The sequence below is a fragment of the Limulus polyphemus genome, unplaced genomic scaffold (genome assembly GCF_000517525.1).
Source record: "Limulus polyphemus unplaced genomic scaffold, Limulus_polyphemus-2.1.2 Scaffold234, whole genome shotgun sequence".
Taxonomy (NCBI): domain Eukaryota; kingdom Metazoa; phylum Arthropoda; class Merostomata; order Xiphosura; family Limulidae; genus Limulus; species Limulus polyphemus.
Window position 1 is genome coordinate 172933 of NW_013665844.1, and position 8095 is coordinate 181027.

An 8095-nucleotide genomic window follows, 5' to 3' on the forward strand; every position below is an offset into this window, starting at 1 on the left:
GTCTAACCAAAAACAACGTACTCGTGAAATGACCCTGAAATTGCATGTCTCTCATGAAACAATACGTAAACATCTAAGGAATATGGGAAAACTCCATAAAGGTGTTTGGGTGCCTCACGAAATCTCCCATGTATCATCATTTCCAACGTGTGAACGTTGTTTCGTCTCTTTTGGCGCGTGAACCATTTTTGGACAGAATTGTCACCGGTGATGAAAAACGGATTCTCTATGCGAATATTAAACTCCAAAAACAATAGCTCCGTCCTAGACAAAAACCACTTCCGACCCCAAAACCTGGTCTCCATCCACAGAAAGTGATGCTTTGTATTTGATGGGACATTTGCTGAATTCGGCACTGGTAAGGCTTACGACGCAGAAAATTGGTTTTCTATACAGGCGTAGACAGAAAAATTCTCATGGTTTATTTTATGTCTTCTTATTTTATTAAAGATCGGTTTCAGACATTTATGCTGTTTTTATTTTTATATCAATAAAAAATCAAATAATGCTCGTTTTACTCCAGGTAACATTAAATATAGAAAACAAGAATAATAATCTCATTACACGTTTGTATAAGATTGAAGAGGTAGTATCTATCAACATGATCTGAGAATTACTCTAACTTTACACATTGCAAGACCTCGAAGTTAAACACCAGATAACAAATTACAGCTCCGCACCTTTATCGAAAACGTACCAGGTTATCAAAAAATTAAAATATGGTTAAAAAAACAACAAATATCTACTACTTTATTAGAAGTGTTTACTATAACAAGGTTGTTTCAGTGGACCTTAGTTTAGAAATCTTCATGTTGTGATAGAAAAAAAAAGTTCTAATTGTGAGTTGATGGCTCCAGGATGCTTTTTTTTTTCAAAAAGAATAATTTAATTGTAGTACTTTCTACGAACGTGTAATCAATACAATTCGACATTTGTTTAAATGCGCAAAATCTAATTCTTACAAACACAGAAAAATAAATCAACTTGATACGAGAAACATTTGACAATTCAGCCTGGAGGAAGAAGGTCTACATTTTGAAAGTTCATTGGATTTCTTAAGTTTGTGTAACAATACTGATAGATATTTGTACAACTGTATTGTGCTCTTACAGCTGAATATTTTAGTAAAATATATTCGCTAAATCATGAAATCTAAAAACTTTATTTGATACATGTTAAAACCTTGTCTTGGAAATGTAGATAGGAAATCCTTACACGTAAGTCACCATTAAGTTCCCAAGATTACATCTTCTACTGTGCAAAATAAACATATGAATCATCATTAAGTTCCCATGATTACATCTTTTATTATGATAAATTAGCACATGAGTAACTATGCAAATACTGGCCAGTTACACTATGTTGTTCAAGGGCTATTTGGATTAATAGCCACACGACACCCAGTACTAACTATGAATGGTGACAGTTGTTCTTGTAATAAACAAGAATACAAGTCATTGGTAACGTTGTAAAATCGCAGCTATTATTTTAATAAACAAACACAAACTCCACCAGTAATTTTGTTTGTTTGTAGTTAAGCACAAAGTTATACAATGGGCTGTCTGTGCTCTACCCACCACGGGTATCGAAACCCGGTCTCTAGCGTTGTAAGTCCGCAGACATACCGCTGTGCCGCAGTAACTTTGTAAAGGAACATGCGCCACCAGTAGCTTTACAAGAGTGCAGCTTTTCTTGTAAGGAACAAGCCACAACTTATGCAACTTCAGAAATGAAGGGTCTACTTTTGTCTTGAAACACATTTATATTGATAATAATAAAAAGTCTTTTTATCTGATGTATAAGCAAAATTAAAGTTTAAAAATGTATCGCCTCGTAAGGTAATAGCAATAAATGTTTGAGTACAGGTCAAGAATATCTACTGAAGTAACAGAGTTGATTCTTTAACTGGCAGCAGGGAGGAAATATTTTTTTCATTTTAAGAGAGAAGGTGAATTATTTCTTTTGTTCACCTCTTTTTATACCCTCAGTGCTTTGGTAAATATGATTTATCTCTAAACTAAAATAGTTCAAATTGCTAAGAGTAGGGAGTAAGGGAGGCTCCTCCAAGACCTAGAGATGGTAATAATATGCCAAACAGTTCATGAAACAACAATAAAGTCAAATTTTCAAAATTTTCTATGACGTTTATGAATTATTTAAACTAAAAAGTTTAAGGTTAATACGTTATTCCTTCTAACATAATATTAGTTATTAAAAACAAACTTCTAATTTAAAAAAAATTATAATATGCACACAATTAGGCAATAAAAAGTGTAGGAATGTATGCTAGAGGAGAGGGTAAATGTCAAACACAATATGATAAAAATGTACAGCTTGAATATGTTCTAAGTTCTCAAAGTCATAACTGAAATTCAAATAAAGTTAAAAGTATCGAAGAGGACTTGCTATTCAACAAAGTTGAAAATAGCTTTTCTGTATGAGAGTAAGGTGCTTGACTATGGTAGCAGGTTTTTACAATATCTCCTTTTCAACTATTTGTGACGTTACGGTTTGCTTTCTCAGTGAAAAAGTAAGGTGAAGTGAAATAGCATAAAATTATCTACTTCTTCTAAAACATATCTAGTTTGTATGAAAGAAAAATATTATTCTGAGTAAAACATGAAATTTTATAATAATATGAAAGCTTACAAAATTCCGACTCCTTTGTGTATCAGGCTAAAGGTATTATTCCCGAGATTTTTATATTCCACCGTTACACACCTAATTCCAAAATCGAGCAACTGAAAACTTTTTTGGATTTCGTACCATCTGCCCATGAACTGTAAGGAGAAAAAAGATCCAGTTCTTGTATTGTTCAACTACAAATACACGTATATTTTCAACAAAACAATACTAATTAGACAAATTATTATTTCAATGCACTTTAACTAAAGCATTATGAAAATAATAACAAAACGTATGTATGGTTTAGCAGCATCTAATCACAGGATATTAATTTATATAAAATAGTCCAAACCATCTCACTTCACATCTTCCCCCCTGTGGTTCAACGGCAATCCCGTAAGTTCAGCACTGTATAAAACTCTCTTTCTACTGTTACGATAGCGGAAGTCACGTGACTCTGGTAACACGTCATGAGATTTTCAAAGGATCTTGCGTTGTCCTGGCAATTCTAGTCTGTTCCAGACGCCCTCTTTTTTAGTATATAAGCCCGACAAATAAAGGAGAATTGCATAGATAGAGAGACTGAAGATGAAGATAATCGAGTCAAGCCGTAAGTAAAGTGTGTGAATCCTTGTGAATTATTGCGTGTTTTTATAAAATTAGTCAAGTTAAACTGACTGTGGATATTCTGTGTATTACAAAATTGTATCGAGAAAGAATAAACTAGTTTTAATTTAAAAAATGACTTGTATCGCTGAAGTTCCTCGGAAAGAATTTTTACCGGAAATTAACAAATGAACAGATACGCAACACTACTCATAAATTTAGTCTGTCTTATACTTTAAGGAACGAGTGTCTCTTAAAATAGAGTGTCACGAGTTATGGTTCGAAAGGTTCGGAAATATGATATCTCTGGACAAGCTCCTCATTCTCAGCTGTGAGCACATTACAAAAGTGTCAGTCAACCCATTATTAAGTTCAAAGAGTCATACAAGGCCCTTATGACAGCGGGTGCTTCTAAGTGGCTGACTTGTTTCTGTTAAGTAGTTGAAAATTAGGGAAGGATATACCTGAATCCTAGCGGTGTTTAACCTTCGGTTCAGTTCACTTGCGCATAAGATGCCTTTCAGGTTGAAAACTCCACTTCCAGTTCCGTGTAATTTAAATCAAACTTGTTTTGGTAGCAATATCTTTCTTGGTTTAAAGAGAAGAACAAAAGAACCAGATCTTTTATGTTAGAATTATGCCACGAAAGTAATAATTATTTTATTTTTTTGCCGCTAGCAAATGATTATAAAACCAATATTGATTTATCTTAATCTATATAAATAATACGCTTGCGTTTGTCTGTCCGGGACGTTTCTCGCAAATTTCTCGATCAAACGCTACAAACCTCATATCGTGAGAAAAAAATGCCTTTGTCCGAGGAGTCAGGATTGCATATTGGCTTTTCCATTCAGTATCATCTTACCTGTTATTTACTTATTCAAACTTTTTAATACAACGAGTATGTTACAAGTCGTTGTCATCACGTGATGAATAGCTTCAATTTAAACTTTAGTTTTTTCTAGTTGCAAAGTATTTCATACAAACAACACTTAACTCGTGTGTAATTCCCCCCCCCCCAAAGAACATTACACTAAATACAATTATTGTGGGTTTCTCAACTCATTTAGATCTAAAATACGCATGCCCAGTTCGTTCAAAACGGTATGCTTATCACTTTGCAAACACTCATGCAGACATTTCTGCATATTCAGCTAAGTTTGCCTTCATTACAACATTACATTTACTTTACTTTGCAATAATTTAGCTTCTGTTCGTTTTCATAGACTGTTACAAATACCTTTAGCTACTTTCTTCTTTAGTACACGTTTTATTATTCGTGTTGGTGAGTTTCTTTGCTTCAATTCGCAAAATCATGTCATGCACTGAAAGCTCATAACTGTTTCATACTCTGTACACTATTATAAATACCATTACTAAACTTTATTGTTTACCTGACGTGTAGTTTTATTCAATAAAGTTACGTGTACGTGAGTTTGTTTGTCTGACCACGAAAAATATTTTGAAATAGATCAGGATTTAACGATCTACCACATAATTCCAGCAAGGGCATGAAAACTACCGCAAATGTTTTGGGGGTCGCGGCTAGTATAATTATTACAGATGTCAACAATAACTGTTTGTCACATAAAAGATAACTTGAAATGACTGAAAAAGAAATAAGAGAAAAACCTGATATTGCATTTTCATAACGGAAATTCCCATTGAGTCGTGTAAATGATCTGTAAAAAGACCACAATCAGCACGGAGTTCAACATTATGGTTTCCATTTGATTTATTTTTCATCCGGGTATATATCACATATGAATGAGTCAGAATCAATAAATATACGAAAACGTCAAGTTACAAGTTCGTTAATTAGAGACAAAGCCCACATAAGATAAGGAATGATTAGATTTACTAAACGAATCTTGCTAATTTTAAAACATTTATTATGCATGTTTATTATCACTTTTATTTGTTTCAATGCATATACGATACATACATTTAATTTATTTATACCACTATTAACTGGGAGTTCATGAAAAGGGAATAAGCTCCAAAATTTTAAACTTTATTATGAAGCTTATGACGTTTATAAAGTATAAAGTTATAAAACAAAGTACTCAGTCCTAATCTGTATGGTTTATGAAATCGTGATTACTTTTATTCAAGTTAAATCTCATCCAATGGAGAATTAGAGCGCTGAATTTGTCCTCTACATATTCAGATTATTCTTCTAAAATTATGATAAATTACTTACCCGTGTAACGTTGAAATTATCCATGACCTTATGGTCCTGACATGAAAGTTGACCGTCTAGGAATGTTCCCATAAGATACACCAGAAATACCGTGATAACGACACGTTGCTTCATCTTGTTCCTGTGTTAAATCTAGTATTAGGCTAAGTATTTATATCCTTTCGGTGTTACGTGTGACCTGGAGTTGAACATAACAGTTCAGGTATTAACATGTTTGCTAGTAGGTGACGTATTCTCATCATCGCAAAAAAATATTGTCTCTTTTTTTTGTATATTCAACTGGTTATACAACAAGCATGTGATGGCGTTTCATAGGTCATTGCTCAAGGCATTATTAAAAGTTCAGATATTCTGTGTGGTGGGTAAAAATCACTATATCTTTCGTTTTAACAACATATAAACGATATAAAAAACCAAAGCACTCATTACCTTAGTAATTTATTCAATCAGTACGCATTATTACAATTGTTTGTAATATTCACAATCTTCGACTTATGTCGTCAGTTAGGTTGCTGTGACTTAAAAACAAAAACGGGAAGTTGATGAAATACTTATTATTTGAACAAAACTTCATCAAATCTTATCATTTTAATATTTCCAAAAGTTTGTAACACGTTAATGTACAATGAAATTATTGAATTCCATTATTTAATATTTTGACATTTTTTTTATACATTTGAAGATTGTTTTCGTTGGTCTGTAGGATCAAGTATCGTAATTAAAAATTGTTACGAGATAAAATCATAGTGCTTTAAATATTTTAGAAATACATTTTAATGGAAAACAAAATACTGGTTTACCAGGAAAAAAATAATTAATTGAAAATGAATTAAAGCTTATTTATAAATTATTTCTTGAAAAGGACAAAACTGCATAAGACTTTTTTTGTACTATGCCAACTATAGGGATCTAACCCAGATTTTTAACATTATAATCTCCTGAGCTTACAGCCGAGCCACCAGAGTGCAAATCAAAATGTGACTAAGCATATAAACTGTTTTAAACACGAGTAAAACTACTGTCTCGTAGTCATAAAATCATCTGAAACGGTTTAAAACAATAGTAAACTACTGTCTCGTAGTCATAATGTCATCTGAAACGGTTTAAAACACGAGTAATCAACTGTCTCGTAGTCATACAATCATCTGAAACGGTTTAAAACAATAGTAAACTACTGTCTCGTAGTCATAAAATCATCTGAAACTGTTTAAAACAATAGTAAACTACTGTCCCGTAGTCATAAAATCATCTGAAACGGTTTAAAACAATAGTAAACTACTGTCTCGTAGTCATAATGTCATCTGAAACGGTTTAAAACACGAGTAATCAACTGTCTCGTAGTCATACAATCATCTGAAACGGTTTAAAACACGAGTAAACTACTGTCTCGTAGTCATAAAATCATCTGAAACTGTTTAAAACAATAGTAAACTACTGTCCCGTTGTCATAAAATCATCTGAAACGGTTTAAAACAATAGTAAACTACTGTCTCGTAGTCATAAAGTCACCTGAAACGGTTTAAAACACGAGTAAACTACTGTCTCGTAGTCATAAAATCATCTGAAACGGTTTAAAACAATAGTAAACTACTGTCTCGTAGTCATAAAATCATCTGACTTGCTGAACAATTGTTTGAATGAAGAAAGAATAAAGCATTAAGTCAAATCAAAATAACATGCTTTCGAAACAAAAAGTACAAGAATGAAAAATAGTGCATTGATTTATTCCAGGGTTAAATGTTTCGTGAAATAAAGCACTGTGTTTAAAATTGGGCATTATTTATTTCAGATAAATCAAATATTACTTTCTTACATTTATAACTTAGAATTTTACATTTTCTAATATAATATATTCATAGCAAAGATTATTTCTATGAAATAATATGCTGAATGAAAGCTATGCCTAAAACGTAATGTTACGACAGCGGAAGTCACGTGACGCTGGTAACACGTGATGAGTATCTAGAAGAGGCTAGTGCGTTCTAGACGCCCTCTATTCTTGTATATAAGCGTGGCAAATAAAGCGAGACAATCAATTGGAATTGGAATAGCAAATAGAGAGATTGAAGATATAGACACAGTTAATCGAGTGACCATAAGTAAAGTTCGTGAATCGTTGTGAATTATAGCGTTTGCTTAAGTTAAAGTGACTGTGGAAATTAAGTGTATTGCAAAGTTGAATTGAGAAAGAATAAACTAGTTTTATTTAAGAAAGGACTTATATCGGCTCAAGTTTCTCGGGAAGAATTTCTACGGAAAATTAACAAACGAACACAGGCGTAACAAATTGGTGTCAGAGAGTGGGATGGAAAAGAAAAAAAACGAGAAGTGGCAAATCAAACACAGCTTAGCAGATTTGATGGCAGCAATACAAGAACAGCAAAAGAAACAAGAAGAACGAGAAAAGAAACAAGAAGAGAGATTACAAGAGTTGTTGGAGGAAAAAGAAAAGAAACAAGAAGAATGAGAAAATAAACAAGAAGAAAGACTACAGCAGTGGCTACTGGAACAAGAAAGGAAACAAGAAGTACAAATGGAAAAGCTTAGTAAATTTCAAAGCGAATTAAATACATTAAAAGATGATTTATTATATTGTACACAAGGAGGATACATTAACCATCGACATAATCAAACCCAGTCAACGGCAAGCCCCTTCCAGAC